This window comes from Orcinus orca, chromosome 1 (genome assembly GCF_937001465.1).
Source record: "Orcinus orca chromosome 1, mOrcOrc1.1, whole genome shotgun sequence".
NCBI classification, from domain to species: Eukaryota; Metazoa; Chordata; class Mammalia; order Artiodactyla; family Delphinidae; genus Orcinus; species Orcinus orca.
In genome coordinates, this window is record NC_064559.1 from 154058955 (window position 1) to 154065174 (window position 6220).

Genomic DNA, 6220 nt, shown 5'->3' on the forward strand with positions numbered 1-6220 from the left:
ACATGGTTTTGACATATACTGAATTTTCCAGGAATGCAACTCCCATATAAATCAAGAGAAGATTGAACTTTGTTTCCGAACTTTACCAAGAATTGTTCACCACTTGGAAATATTCCATCATCAACAACAGCACTTCTGGTGTCTGAGTCAACAATGCAATATACCATATCAGTTTACACTTGTAGCTGTCACATTCATATTGATACTACTTATATATATACATACACAAATATGCTCATTTAGCTTTTATCTCAAAATGTTCAATATAAAGAAAAAGTGTCAACAATAAACATTATTTGAGTATTGCCTTACTTCTCATACATCCAAATTTGCTCATTAGAACTAGGAGCAAGCACCTGCCAACTTCAACATGTCTCTAGTGTAATCATGCCTAAACATCTCCAGGTTGAAATACACACTCTTTTTGTTATAAATTACTTTTCATTTATTGATTTTCTATTCAAGAGGATATTGGATTATTTTCTAAAAATTTAGACTATTTGTGAATTTCTTTTCAAGATATCAAAGGGGGGAGTTACAAACGTATATTTACAATGATGGTGTTGTGTCTGATAGGTTTGGGAACCATTGGCTAAGGCCTCAAATATACAGGCTCCCGGCATGGACAAGGGTCTTCTTCAACTGTGTGCTTCCCAGCTTAATGTGACAGTAAGTAGTATTTGGTCACTGTGTTTTCATGTGTTTCTGTTTCACTCAAATTTATTCATTCATTCCTCAAGTAATTTATTGAATGCTACCAGCTGATAGACACTGTGCTACATGCTAGAAGGGCAGTTGGCTTAAACTCAACAGATGCTACAAAATTAACAAGAGAATAATATAAATAATTTTTGCCAGTCAACTTGAAATTTTACATGACATGGATAAATTCCTTAAAAGTCATTACTTACTGAAACTGACCCAAGAAGATATAGAATATATGAATTAGTCCTATAAATATTTTTTTAAATTTAATTCCATGTTTCTTTCCCAGAAAGAAAAGTTGGGCTTCACTGGTGAATTGTACCAAACATTTAAGAAAGAATTATTCTAATTCCACAAAAACTATCCCAGAGGATAGAGAGGAAAAGCTTCCAATTTGTTTTATGAGGTCCTATAACCTTGATACCATAACCTTGTTATCAAAAATCATAGGCCAATATTATTCATGAACTTAGGTGCGAATACCCTAAAGAAATATTAGCAAACTCAATCCAGCAATTCATCAAAATCATGTTGGATGTTTTCTAGGAATGCAAGACTAGTTTAACGTTGGAAAAAATAGGCAGTGTAATTCAGCATATTAACATTAAGAAAGCTATAAATCTTTTGGACATTTCAATAGATGAAGAAATATTTAATTAAATTCAACATCTATTTATGAGAAAAAAACTTCTTAAAAATTATAAATAGAGAAGAATTTCCTTAATTTCATAAGGGGTTGCTAAAAAAACCACAACATCATACTAAATGGTGCAATGTTGAAAGCTTTCTCTCTGCGACTAGGGATAAGACGAGTATGCCCAGCATCACCACTTCCATGTAGCATTTTACAGAAAATCCTAGTAAGTACAACGAGAACAAAAAATAAACAAAAGATATAATGAATGTAAAGTAAGAAATAAAACTATTATTGTTTAAAAAAACTATTATTGTTTACAAATAGTGTTGTATGCAGAAAAAATTCATTTACAAGTAAATTATCAGAAATAATAAGTGAGTTTAGCAAAGTTTGTGGATACAAGGTCAAGGTACAAAATCAATTAAAGCAGCAAAAATTAGAAAATGCAATTTTTTTAAGCAGATACCATTTATAGCACCAAATACCTATGAATAAATCTTACAAAATAGGGCAAGGTTTCTGCAAAATAATAACACAATATTGAGAAAAATTAATGAAGACCTATATAAGTAGAGAAATATCTCATGTTTATGGATTGAAAAACCCTGTAAGATATAAACTGCATGGTTTATAATCCTGATAAAAATCACAGGGTGCTCAGCTCGGTGCTCTGTGATGACCTAGATGGGTGGGATGGGGGGAGGGAGGTACAGGAGGGAGGGAATATATGTATACATATAGCTGATTCACTTCACTGTACAGCAGAAACTAACACAGCATTGTAAAGCAATTATACTCCAATTAAAAAAAGAAAAAAAACTTATGAGCTGCTTCTAAAATATATATGGAAATAAAAAGGGATACTATGAAAGAGTAAGGTCAAAGAACTTACACACTAGATATCAATACTTATTATAATGCTATAGTAATTAAGACCGTGTGGTACTTGCGTAAAGGTAGACAAATAGACTAAGAAAAAAGCCCTCAAACAGGTCCACACATATTTGGACATTTGATCATACAAGTTGGGGAAAGGACAGTTCAATCAATGTTTTGTCTATTGGGTAACTGTATGGGAAAAAGAAAAGAAACTTGATTATTATGTCACAGCATACATAAAAATCAATTCTCAATTGATGGTAGCTCTAAATGTGACATTTCTTTAAGATAAAATAAGAAAATATCTTCATGATGTGAAGATAGAGAAAAGTATTTATTAAATGACACATATACTCACCAACAATAAAGGAAATATTGATAAATTGGACTACATTAAATTAAGAACTTTTGTTTATCAGATGACATCACTAAAAGAGTGAAAAAGTAAGCCACATAGTAGGAGAAGATACTTGTGACACATAATTGGCAAAGGACTTATGTCCAAAATACGTGAAAAACTTTTTATAAATCAGTAAGTAATACAGATAATTCAATATATCTTCTTTACAAAAGAGGATATCCAAATAGCTGATATATCTACAAAAGGTGCTCAACCTTATTAGTAATCAAGGAAATACAAACTGAAACACACCTACCCTGTGACCAGCAACTCCACTACTAGGCATATACCCAACAGAAGTGCAAGCATATGTGTACCAAGACATTTACGAGAATGTTCATTGCGGCATTATTTGAAACAGTCCCAAACTGGAAGCAACCCAAAAGCCCATTCATAATAGAAATTGTGGTATACTCATTCAGTGAAATACTCTTCAGCAATTATGATGAAAAAAACCATGGAAACATAAAACATGAGCAAATCTCACGAACATTATTTTGAGAACAGAAATCCAACACAAAAGAATATATACTGTATGACTCCACTTATATAAGGTCAAAAACAAGCAAAACTTAACTGTAGCTTTGGAAGTCTGTGTAGTAACTAAATAGGGAGAAAGTAGTTTTGGAAAGGGGACCTGAGCTTGGCTTTTGGAGGTGCTAAAAAGGTCCTATTTGCTATGGTGATTGATTATATCAAGTTGTATGCTTATTATTTGTACATTCTTATTTAGTGAGGTACATTTCAATAATTTTTTTTTTAAATTCAGCAATACCCTAATAAGATTAATCTTACGGAATTATTTGTTTACACTATCAGTTATAATAACATAATAGTTGATGTGAAAATTTATAAGTGACATTGATGAAACAAAAGTGAGAAATTATCTATGGTTAATAACTGCCAATAAAAAATAAAGTTGAACTCATGGAAGGAAAGCTGCACACAGAATGTAACCTGAAGATTTTGAAGAAGGAAGTTTAACAAAGATCAAACACCTTAGAAAAAGGCTTCTTGCTTGACTCAAGACTTTGGGCCCTGCTGGCATCCAAGCATGCTCTGTCCTGGCCTATGAGGCTCTTTCTGGTTTATACCCAACTTACACCTCCTCTGGTCCCAGTGAGTCTTTTGTATTAATCTTGGACCAAATGAGGACAGAACTCTTTGAGCACTGACTGGTTCATAGAACTGAAATGTTTCCAATAACACAAAGCTACGAATTGCTATGATTTATCCTGAGTGCATGCAGCCCTTGGAGAGCTTTATTGTAAGAGGAACACACTTCCCAAAACCCTTCTGTATGGCCACAACCTCCCTCGTCTACATGTGGATGCTGAGATTTGGGTTTTAAATATTAATCCAAGAGCACAGATTGGTATCTGGACTGTTTTCCTCTGTGAGGTTTTGTCTTTGCTGTTGCCATTGTTATTACTGTTGCTATAAGAGAAAGGGAAGGACGGAGGGAGAAATCTCATATTCTCTTGCCTGGATTTCAAGACCCTTATAATGGTTCCCCAAGCTACCTTTTCAAACATCTCCCACTGATCCCCTGAGTGTTGCCTATGTTAACCGAACAAAAGTCACTACTGCAAAGTACTGTGTGCTTCTTGCTTTCAAGCATTGTTCCACACTTTCCCCACTCATTTCTACTTAGATGAATCAATTCCGCCTTCAAGGCTGAATTCAATGCAGCTTCCACGGAAGGGTTCACTGACCATTCCCAGCCCCTGTGAGTGCTCTTTCCTGCTCACTCTAATGGCTATTTAACTGACCCTATTTTCCATACCCTAAATCAGAATGCATAGTCTGCAGGGGACTTGTCAACCATTTATGGGTATGAACAGCCATCTATGAGACGTTTGAAGCTGGGAATAATGGAATTTCACATCAATAAATTTTTTCCTGCTGTTAAAGTATATATCCCGTGCCAGGCACTATATGAAACACTTCATCTACATTATTTCATCAAATCCTCACGATAATCCTGGTTGGTAGATATTATCATATATCTGCCCAAGGTTATTCTGGAAACAATAAACCGCAGAGCCAAAACTCAAACTCAGAACTGACTCGTCAGGATATGCTCCCCACTCTGCTACAGAGCTGTTCACAGATGTGGAGAGGGCAGGGGTGCAAGATGTAGGAGGCTGAGGCAGCATTATGGAGAGAAGCTGGGAGAGATGAGGCTGGGCCTGACCATGTTTGGTCCACGTCAAATCTGGAGCCCTGTCCAACAAGCAGCAAGAAGACAGCGCATGTGAGTACGAAGGCTTCAGCGAGCTGCCTGGAAATACAGATCCGGTAGATCCTCACTAGTTTCAGAGTTGGCGTAGTACAGCGGCTGCAAGCATAGACTCTAGAGCCAGACTGCATGGATTTGAATCCTGGCTCCGTCACTTATTAGATGTACGACTTTAGGTAAGTTACTCGCCCTCTCTGAAGTCACTTGTCCACTCTGTGCCTGTTTTTTTTAATCTGCAAAATGGAGATGATAGTACTTATCTTGTAGTGATGTAGTGAAGATGAAATGAGTTAATATGTGGGAAGCTTTCTGCAGGATTCCAGGCACACAGTAGGTCCTGTGGGAGAGTGGGTTCTTCCTCTTCTTCTCTGTTTGGGCCTCTGTAAGTGAGAGTTGGATCAGATGGTCCACAGTACGGCCACCATAACATATGTTTCTGCTCTCCTCTTAGATTTCATGAGTTCTTGGAAAGTCTAAACTCTACTTCTGATGTGCTGCATCATGCTGGCAAACCATTGAAATGGAGAAGCAGCTAAATGACCCTGAATAGGTTACTTGATGTCTCCAGTCATCACTCCTGCTTAACTTTTCTAGGACCCCAAACAGAATAGTGCACACCTCCTAGCTGAAAAGTGTTTCTGGGTCCCCCAGACCTATGGAGTGTTAGAAGCGGGACTGTTTTCCTCTTTCAGCACCATCTGCCACCTGCCAACTCGTGGGCAAGTTGCCCTTGAAGGTAAGGTCCAGGTGAGGCATTTCCAAGGTTAGCTCTGTGAGGGGGGAAAGCCGAGAAGACCACGTCCACAGGCGTGTGGGCAGCAGTGTGGGCTTTAGGCCCTCATAATTCTGCCGCCTTCTGCAGCCCGTTCTTGGATGAAGACAATTGGCATTTTCAACATTTGATATGAAGTACTGTATGTATGCAGTTCAGGCTTCACTCCAACCCAAGGACTGCCCCTTAGCCCCTTAAATCAAGGGTTCAGGAGCCACTGGTGCCTGCAGGCTTCCTGTGAAGGTTCACCAGTGCACACCGCAATCCCTTGCACGGTGACTCAGGCAACAGTTTTATCAAATATTTTGCCATAGCAAAACAGGACTCCCCAGCCTGCCCGTCTCCAGTACCTGTTTCCTCACACAGTCAGTGTCACATGCTTTAGTCTTCTGTTATGGGAGCATGCACTTCAAAGTACCAACTTCTAATTTGGTTAGGGTAGTCTAAGCCACGCTGTGATTGCAGACAGGCCCAAGCATGTCATGGCTCAACAGGAAAGCAGTTTACTTCTCACTTGTCTCAAGGTCTAGCAGGTTGGATCATTCTTTTCAAAGCAGTGATTCAGGAAACACAGCTCCATCTACC